The sequence below is a fragment of the Nannospalax galili genome, unplaced genomic scaffold (assembly GCF_000622305.1).
Source record: "Nannospalax galili isolate Female #2095 unplaced genomic scaffold, S.galili_v1.0 scaffold257, whole genome shotgun sequence".
Classification (NCBI taxonomy): domain Eukaryota; kingdom Metazoa; phylum Chordata; class Mammalia; order Rodentia; family Spalacidae; genus Nannospalax; species Nannospalax galili.
In genome coordinates, this window is record NW_008340854.1 from 3,452,212 (window position 1) to 3,459,530 (window position 7,319).

At 45.6% G+C, this 7,319-nt stretch overlaps 1 long non-coding RNA gene across 1 annotated transcript in view; it reads right to left on the bottom strand.

The window, feature by feature from the left end:
- Positions 1-1,697: 1,697 nt before the first annotated feature.
- The window catches only part of LOC115070823, an 8,208-nt gene continuing 2,586 nt past the window's right edge, over positions 1,698-7,319 (bottom strand). Inside the window, exons 2-3 of the long non-coding RNA XR_003849948.1 lie at positions 3,093-3,243; positions 1,698-1,998 (exon numbers count right to left, since the gene is read on the bottom strand). This is a non-coding gene — a long non-coding RNA (uncharacterized LOC115070823). The remainder of the gene's footprint in view (positions 1,999-3,092; positions 3,244-7,319) is intronic.

Below are 7,319 nucleotides of genomic sequence, written 5' to 3' on the forward strand. Positions count from 1 at the left end.
TGACCTGGGAGATGTAAGCCAAATAAACCCTTTCCTCCCCAAGCTGGTATTGGTCAGAGTGTTTTGTCACAGCAATTGAAAGCAAACTAGAACAGAAATTGGTACCAGAGAGTGGGGTATTATTGTAACAGACCTGACCTTGGTGTTTTGGGGAGGATTGTGGAAGTGTTTGGAACTTTGGGCTGGAAAAGCGATTGAGTGCTTAAAGTTTGTTGCTGTGGAGCTTGGAACAGTTACACTGAAAGAGTTGTGGATGATGGAGGCCTACCTTGTGAAGCTTCAAAGGAAAGCAGAGACTATCAGCGCTGTTTGTGTGATCTCTTGAATTGAGAATCTGTGGGTTCTGGTCAGCTGGGGCTGAAAAATCAGCTGTGATTAAGAAGAGACCAGCTGGGGCCAAAAAATCAGCTCTAAGTAACAAGAGACCAGCATCACTGTGGCAAAATCTTCTGGGAAGTATTCCCTCAGGGACAGCACACGAAGCCATGGTCCAGAGGGGGGCTTGAGCCTCCATCTCAAATTGGAAGCAGGACTTAGTAATATATAAAAGTCTCCTGCATGGTTCTGGTGCTGAAAGTGTGAAGGGGTCACAAAGAGCAGCTGAGGCTTGGCATCCTGAGAGGCCAGGAAAGGCCATTGGTGAAAGTGCAGCCTCAGTTGCAGTGAAGACCCCAGGATTAAAGGGGTCATGGAGAGAATCTGAGGCTTTGCACCCTTAGAGACCAGAAGAGGCCATTGGTGAAGGAGCAGCCTTAGTTTCAGTGGAGACCCCAGCTTTTTGGAGATACCAGGACCGTGGGACGACCACCAACGGCAGCAGCAGGTGTGGAATGGAGCCAGCCTGGGTCTGCAAAATGAGCTGTGTGTGCTGTGGATGGCAGAGTCAGAGAAGAAGAGCTGCTGAAACCCTTTGGAGCCCAGAAGATCATGAGTGAATCCCAGATGTCCAGCCTTGAACTACTTTGCTGGAGTTAGGTTTTGCTTAGGTGTGCCCTATTCTTCCCTTTTGAAATAAGACAGTACTTGTTTTGGATTTTACAGGAGCCCATAGTAAAGAGACTTTTAAAAAAGAGTAGAATTTTAGGTGTTTGATTTTTTTTTTTTTTTTTTTGGTCTTTTTGAGGTGTTTGAATTTTTAAGGACTGTGAGACTTTTAAGGTTGTACTGTCTTATGCTGTGATATTATTAACATCATATCTTGGGGACAAGAAGTGGAAAGGTTATGATTTAAGAGTGATGTGTTTGTGTGTCAGGTTGACAAGGGGTCAATTGTGCTGGAGAGCTTTAGTTGTCAACTTGACACACCTGGGTAGAGGGAGCCTCATTTAGGGGATTGCTTCCATTGGAGTGGCCTGTGGCCATGCCTGTGGGGTATTTTCTTGATTTTTGAGTGATGTGGGAGGGCCCAGCCCGCTGAGGATGGTGCCATCCCTGGACAGGTTGCTCTGTACTGTATAAGAATGTAGGCTAAGCATGGGCCAGGGGAGCAAGTCAGTAAGCAGCATTCCTCCATGGCCTGTGCTTCAGCTCCTGCCTCCAGGTTCCTGCCCTGAGTTCCTACCTTGGGCTCCTTGATGAACTGTGACCTGGGAGATGTATTACAAGCCAAATAAACCCTTTCCTCCCCAAGTTGGTATTGGTCAGAGCGTTTTGTCACAACAATTGGAAGCAAACTAGAACAGGTAGCAAATGCCTTTACTGGCTGAGTCATCTAGCTGACCCAAGCAAGTATGATATTTTTGTTATAGCAGCCTAAACTAAGACAATTCTCTTTCCACATCGACTAACAGGGTTATCATGAGGATACCAGATGAAATAATGTCATCGAAAAATAGTTACAGTCTGCAAAAAGGATCCCACTAGCTCTGTCGGCTCCGTTCCAGGAAGCGAGAGCTGGACTCTTCACTCTGTGTCCGCCCTTCCTCTGGGCGGTGGGGAGGGAGACAGCCGCCTCAGAAATAGCCTGTTACCCCTGGGATCTTGGCTGAGTAGTTTCTTCTGTATAAACAAACAAACAAACAAACAAACCAAAGCAACTGTGAAAAATCCTAAAACCTGTTTCTGCTTTTCTTTTCCCATCTTTCTACTCCATGGGGCCCAGGGAACCAATGTGGCTGGAGACCGGGTCAGCTGGGGCTGACCAGGATCCTGATGCCTTGCAAGGGCCATGAAGAGAGGTTTGGATGCTGTGTGTCATCTATTCAGTTGGCTACAAAGAGCATGACTGTGGCAGGTGGTCCTGAGGGGTGAACGCTGATTTTCCCTGGAAAGAAGGTAAACAGAAGGCAAGTCCAGCTCCATCAGGCTGGGGCATCATGGTCAGTGTTCACCCTGGACATGCCCAAAAAGAGGCATCCTAGTCTTCCCTGGAAATAGTTATCCATTCTAACCAACACCTTTGAAAAGCAGAAGTCAGAATCTAGTGTCTTTGCTCTAATGATCAGCAGATGAGTTTTGGCCTCATCAGAACCCAGCCATGCGGCCACCCTGATCTCTGATCCCAGCTCCAGAACTGTGGAAATAAATGTTGCTTATCTTTGTCTAGAAACATTGTTCATCTTTGTCTAGAAATAGGGAGAGAGCAAACTGGGAGGGGAAACAACCCATTGTATGTGTACCCTGTGACACTCTCAAGCTACTCCAGATGGGCACAGGCCTGGTTCTGTCCCATCATGGTGATACCTGTGGACCTGGGGTCTTCACTTGAGATAGGCCAGCCCACAGGTTTAACTGCATCTCCTCATCCATGTCTTAGGTATGTGCTTATATTTAGACCTCAGTAATGATAACAAAAGGCATTCATTGGCTAGAATACAACCAATATTACAAAGTCTCTAGTCAGATAGGACAGACGTATTCACAGCAATCTCACACAATATAAAATACATGTCTGATGCTAATTTACACCCCTTTTATCAGGGGATTGGAAAAGTTCTGGTCTATGTTGTAGCCCATGTTTCTGGCTATGAGCTTGGATGCAAATGTTCCAGGTGGGATTCCCTCTACCCCTTCTTTCTATCTTCATCTCTCCTCCCCTGGGCTATTGGCTGCTTTTTAGTCACTAGACCTAAGGCCCTCCTTGGGAAATATACCTGGCTATGACTGCCAGTATGTGGTGGTCATCTTCAGGGGTTCCTCTGAGCTTCATGAAGAGACCTTGGTCTGGTCTGGAGTCACAGAAGCATGTCTGCCTGCTCTCCTCTCAGAGTTCTTATCCCTGTGGAGAGACTGAACACAGCACCCCTGTGTGAAGAGCAAACACAGGGGTAAAATAGTCAAAGCAAGCAGAAAGACTCAACAGATAGTTGACCGCCTCCTCCAGTGAAACAATGGAAGCCAGAGGATAATGAAGGACATCTCCACAGTCTCAAGAGTAATCAACTACAACCATGCGGAGGCAAAGATAAAGGAGACGAAATAGAGGCACTTTGAGAAAAACAGTACTTGATAAATCTAGTCATCAGCAAACAATGTTCTTCAGGCCAAAGGAACATAAACTTAAATGTAATCTTGGAAGTACAGGATGGAAGAGTAATAGAAGAGGTAGCTTCCAGGTGGGCGTGGTGGCAGACACCTGCAATCCCAGAGCTTGGGATGCTGAGGTGAGAGGATTTTGTGTTCAATGCTAGCTTGGCAACTTAGCAAGACACTGTCTCAAAATAAAATAAAATTTTATCTATCTGTCCATTTATTTATTTATTTATTTATTTATTTATTTATTTGTATGAGTGTTTTGCCTGCACGTTTGTAACTGCACCCATACATCCAATGCCAGTAGAGACCAGAAGACGGTGTTGGATTCCCCTGGAACTGGAGTTACAGATGGTTGTTAGCCACCATGTGGGTGCTGAAAATCGAACCCAAGTCATCTGCAAGAGTAGCCAGTGCTCTTAACCACTGAGCCATCTCCCCAGCCCCCAAATATATTTTTTTAAAGGACTGAGGATGTGGCTCAGAGGTAGAGTGCTAACCTAGCATGTGTGAAGCCCTGAGTTCAATCCCTGCCCCCATGCACAAAGAAAGCACACACACACACACACACACACACACACACACACACACACACATACACACACACACAAAGAAAGAAAGTAAAAAGGCAAGGTAATTATTGTAAGTCCAAAGAATATGATTGCATATACAACAAACATGACTCCTTGTGGGGTTTAAAACTTTTAGCTGTTTAATGTATCTGAAAATCATGACTTATGCTGGAAGATGATGTTACATAGAGTTAAAATTTCTACAGTCCTTGTGTTTTCCAGGAATGGTAGATGTTATACTAGTTACCCTTCTCATTACTGTCACAAGAGCAAATTAAGGGTTTAGTTCACAGTTTGAGGTATACCCCATCCATGGTGGGGGAGGCACAGATGCAGCAGTGTAGGCATTTGGTCCCAGAGCATCCTGAATGTTGATGCTTAGCTTACTTTCTTCTTCCCTTTTTATTCTGTCGAGGATCCTAGCCCATGGAATGATACTGCCCACAGTGTGGATCTTCTCCTTCAGTTAAACCTCTCTGGAAACATCCATACACAGACACTCCCAGATGTCCCACTGAGAAACTCAGTCTCAAAAACAAGATGTTTGGGTCCTGACAAACAATACTTCTGACCTACACACACACACACACACACACACACACACACACACACACACATATCCCCACTCAAAACTTAGAGAGAAAGAACAAGGCAAAAGGAACTACAAACAGCAAGTTTGGACAACTCTTTCCAGAAAGTTTGATCTTATGGGAAATAAACAGGAGTGGTCAAGAGCATTTTCTTACAATCTTTGTTTTAGGATAGGAGATGTTAGGACACGTTGGTATGCTGCTGATGGTCTGTAGAGACAGACAGGCAAAGACACAGGATGTCGTGCCAGAATGGGGGTTCAATCCCCAGGGGTCTGGGCAGAGCAAGCAGGACAGACGGGCTGGAGGGCCTCATCTAGGCTCCTCCTTGTCTTGTTACTGAGTCCTCCGCTACTGACATGGGTACTCACACACATAACCTCTCATTCTCCATCTAGGCCAGGAATTAGATGTTTACTTCCTGGAAGGGAGACAGGGTCAGGTAGGTGAGAGCCAGTGGCCTTCCAGCAGGACTGGAGGAATATTTGGTCTGAGTGATAGTGGAGGGTATGGCCTAAAATGGGCTTAGCTAAACATGGTGTTTCTGTGGATTTCTGCCAAGAGGAGCTTCTACCCTGATTGGTAGGTCCTGACTAAATGTAGGGGTGGCCACAAGCTCCCACTAACTACTCCTCCCTGCCCAGCTTTGAGAACTGTGGCTTAGAGGCCACTCAGACACTTCTCTAGGAGTTAGAACTCTCCCTTTGAGCAGAGAGAAAGAATCTCAGCTTCAGGAAGGGCTGGAAGCCAGCTTTAAAAAGCACATTCTTTGGTAGGTTAAAAATACGTTGTTTTTTTTTTTTTTTTTTTTTTTTAAGTGTAAAGACTTAACCTTTGGTAGGAAATGGTTGTGGTATTTTTCTTTAAATGAAAAGAGACCATTGTGATCTGAACTTTGGAAAATATACAACATCCTGGTGCCGTTTTCCAGGGCCTGCCTCTCCCAAGTTGCTTGCAGGGCAGCTCTGGCCTTTCCTCCGGATGGTCTCTCCTCACTCTGCTGATGAGGGCAAAAGGTTGGTCCCTGTGAAGCCAACCTCAGCATGCTCGGGTCCTCCTCAGCGGGGATCCTGGGCTGGAAGGGTTTATTGTTGCCTGCTTCAGCCTCCCCTTAAAACTAGCTCTACAATTTATGAGGCCCATTGTGAATGAAAACGCTCATGGTTCAAAAACGACGAATTTCAAGATGGCACTACAAAGCTTTAAAAGTTAAATGCAGAGCCTTGTAGCTCTATGTGTCTGTTCAAGTCACATACTAAGGATGATGGCCCAGGCTCCTATGGACCCCTCTCAACCTATTGGCTGACCGTGAGTTTGTGGAGTAACTCTCCTAGTCTATACCTCCAGACCTAGACTCAGAGATTAGAGGACATGGGGCAAGACCCAAGTCTTCCTCCTGGAGACCATCATCTTCTCTGGCTCCCACATACCACAGCTGGCAATAATTTCCCGGCTTGAATTTTTGCTCAGATTCCCACCTCCCCCTCACATTTCATAGACTGTGCTCCTTGGTTATGAAAACTTTCTGGTTTAATCTGGGCTTGCTTGTAACCCAAGGGTCTGGGGAACACAGAGCAGCTGTGTGGAGTGTTGGGCTGCTTCATGCTCCTTGAGCTGTTTACAAGCCTCCTCCTCATAGGGCCTACTGTAAATAGAAAAGTACAAACACATGCTGATTTTGCAGCAGATTAAAACCATCCACTGCTTTCCCTGGATCTTAACATGCAGCGGTTTGTTTGCGCACCATGGATTTCCTTGCATGGTACTTATAGACTTGGTCCTTCTCTGCTAAGTAAGGCCTAACCACTTGGGCCTTCCTGGGCACCAGGAGGTGCCATGTTGAGAGTCCTAGGGTATGTTCTCAGGGTCAGCCTGACACAGATTGATGATGCCCAGCTTGCCCAGATTGGAGCTGTGCTGTACACCACAGTGGCCATGAGCCACTTGTGGCTCTTGAACACTTGAGATGTGGCTGGTCTGAATTGAGACGTGTTGCTCAAGTAGAATACACTGGACTTTAGAGGTTTATATGAAAACAACCAAAAAGTCAGATATCTTGTTAGTATTATTTTTTTACCTTGGTTACATGTTAAAATGATAGCATTTCCTATATAATGGATCAAATAGAAGATAGTTAATGGCTCCTATTTCTTTTTATTTTTGTTTCTTTTTCCATTTAAATGTAGCTATTACCATATATATATATATATATATATATATGTATAAAACTTGTGACTTGTGTCTTATTTCTTGTAGCCCCAGCTAGCCCCAGCTAGCCCCAGCTGGCCTGGAACTCACAATGTAGACCAAGCTGGCCTTGAACTCACAGAGATCCGCCTGCTCCCTGCCACCACCCCGGCTTTGTATCTTATTTCTATTAGATAGGTTAGCTTTTAAAATCCCTCCCTGAAGCCTGGGCATGGTGGTACATGCCTTTAATCCCAGCACTCAGGAGGCAGGGGCAGGCAGATCTCTACGAGTTCAAGGCCAGTCAGGTCTACATAGTGAGTTCCAGACCAGCTGGGGCTACAGGGAGACCCTGTTTCAAAAAGATTTTAAAAAATCCTCCCTGTACTTCCATGTCCAAGTTTATACAGCTCCCCCATATCTCTCTCTCTCTCTCTCTCTCTCTCTCTCTCATACACACACACACACACACACACACACACACACACCCCTTCCTGAG